The following is a 2,316-nucleotide window of genomic DNA, read 5'->3' as shown; positions in this document are numbered from 1 at the left end:
GAGACGCGCACAAAAAACTTGAACCCGTATCCGAAAGGTGTTACTTCATTGCTTATTCCAGAGATTCTTTTATATACTTGTTTTACAAACCTACTGAGAACAAGATATTTTTTGCTCTTAGGACAGTCTTTCGTGAAAAAGAGCTGCTAATGCTTGCACTTAGCCTTATCATGGAAATTATCAAAAATCAGAAACCAACAAAATTTGAAAAAAAACCCCATTTTTACTACGGTTGCAAGTACATGGCAAGTCATCATGGATGTGTATGAGTGTGACATCCCCAAAATCTCGGCTAGAAAAGACCGGTTTCATTTATGCTTTTTAAAACATTTTCAGAGTAAATCCATTTGATTTTTAAAAGATATGCAGAATTTGTTCCCAAAAACAAAACATGATAAAATAGATATTTATCAAAACATTTCATATGATTTCATTTCATAATCAAAAGTCGGGATGTCATGTTCCGATACAGATCACAAAGCATAAACGATAACATTACAAGTCGTTCAACAAATATATACATATACAGACTTGTAAACAAAAACAACTTGATGATTCGCCCATCTTAAGCTCTTGCGCCACTTCCTGTAATACAAATCAACTGAGTGGGTCAGGCTTGGGAGCCTGGTGAGCATATAGGGTTTTCAAACCCACAATAATTATATTTAATTACAACAATCAACAATAAACCCGATTACCCATTCCCGTTATCCTCACCTTACGTTCCTAAAAATAACGTCTATTATAAGGAACTTATTTCAGGATTTTCATCGGGACGGACATTACTGCAGAGGGGCTTCCTCAACAATAAGTGTCCTAAAGGCAACCATGTGGGGGATAGAGTACACCGGTGAACACGTCGTTCACGACACCTACAGGTAATGAGCCTGCTAGTGTTCCACAGGACAGTCTAGAATAGTCTGTGGTCGTCATCCATACTCTGCTGAATGACTAGAATAACACCAATAACACCGAGGCCTCTCATCTGTTTATTACACACCAATTATCTACCCATGTTCTACCCAACATATTAGTAGATAAAAATATACATTTTTTATACACTGTTTAAAAACCTGTATAACATGCTTTAATCAATACATATTCCACATAACAGATGAGGCATACACACATAACACGTATTTCATAGAGAATATACCTTCACACATATAACCACAAAATATATACACGTAGCACGTATTTTATATTAAATACTTCATAATATTGCGTTGGAGAGAAAATAACTACACACTCACATCCCGTATTCTTAAATATGTTTAAAAATTACTTGTATAATATCGCGTATTGAAAAGGGACTATACACTCACTTGATCAGAAGATGATCCGACAGTACTACGGCTTATAGAAGTAGCGTCTCTCCGTAGATCTGGAAGATCTTCACAAGAACCGGCTCCTCGCGGGCAGGGCTTCGGCTCGGGAATAACGCTCTTCGGGATTCTCGGGGCTTCGGATCTCGCTTCGGGGCTCGGGAATAATACCGGGGCTTCGGGGTATAATCGGCACGCAAAACGAGGCAAAAGATGAGAGAAGATGAAGAATTTGTAAAATAAAACTCGGCTGCTTCGGACCTCCTTTTATAGGTGCTGAACCCTCGCACGTACGCGAGGCGTACGAAGCTATGCGGGGCGTACGCCTCGGTGGTCGTCAGCGCTTACGTCATCGGTCCCCTTACGTCACTGCATACGACTCACTACTCCGTAGAACTCGAGTGCCCTACGCTGTACGCGAGGCGTACAGCAGTACGCGCTGCGTACTTCGAATAGACCGCCTCATCCTTCTTCGGATAATATCAGAGATAAAAATAAATATTAAATATTTAATAAACTTCAAAAATTCATATCTCCTTCATACGAACTCCGTTTTCGACGTTCTTTATATCCACGCGAAGGTGAGACTACGCTTTACAACTTTCGTTTAGACTCCGTTCCTAATTTTGACTTTTATTTTTATTAATTATTTTTAGAAGGCTCGGACAGGAAAACTTCGTTATAAAATCGTAACTTCTTCGTCCGACGTCCGTTCTCGCTTATCCTTTCATCGTTTCGCTACTAACAACGAGATCTTCGATTCTCATTTAGATTGTTTCGGCTAGAAATTGCTCGATCTCAAATCGAGTATTCGGGCTGCATACTGCCACGTCGAAACTTCAGAAAATCATAACTTCCTCATACGAAGTCAGATCTGGGCGTTCTTTTTATGCACACTCTCGGTTTAACGAAATCTACGACTTTCGTTTAGATCTCTAAGGCTAAATATCGCTCTATCTTAAATTCATATTTTACATCACTCGACGTCGTG

General features: G+C 39.5%; 1 long non-coding RNA gene across 1 annotated transcript; it reads right to left on the bottom strand.

The window, feature by feature from the left end:
• Positions 1-406: 406 nt before the first annotated feature.
• LOC145060959 (uncharacterized) lies at positions 407-1,531 on the bottom strand. The gene is made up of 2 exons (XR_013687070.1): positions 1,326-1,531; positions 407-585 (listed from the first exon to the last, which is right to left on the bottom strand). It is a non-coding gene; the product is annotated as an uncharacterized LOC145060959 (long non-coding RNA).
• Between the last annotated feature and the right edge of the window lie 785 nt (positions 1,532-2,316).

The sequence above is a fragment of the Lactuca serriola genome, chromosome 7, assembly GCF_051521515.1.
Source record: "Lactuca serriola cultivar US96UC23 chromosome 7, Lser_US96UC23_V15, whole genome shotgun sequence".
NCBI classification, from domain to species: domain Eukaryota; kingdom Viridiplantae; phylum Streptophyta; class Magnoliopsida; order Asterales; family Asteraceae; genus Lactuca; species Lactuca serriola.
The sequence above is the reverse complement of the archived record's forward strand: the minus strand, read 5'-3'. Positions and strand labels throughout refer to the sequence as shown.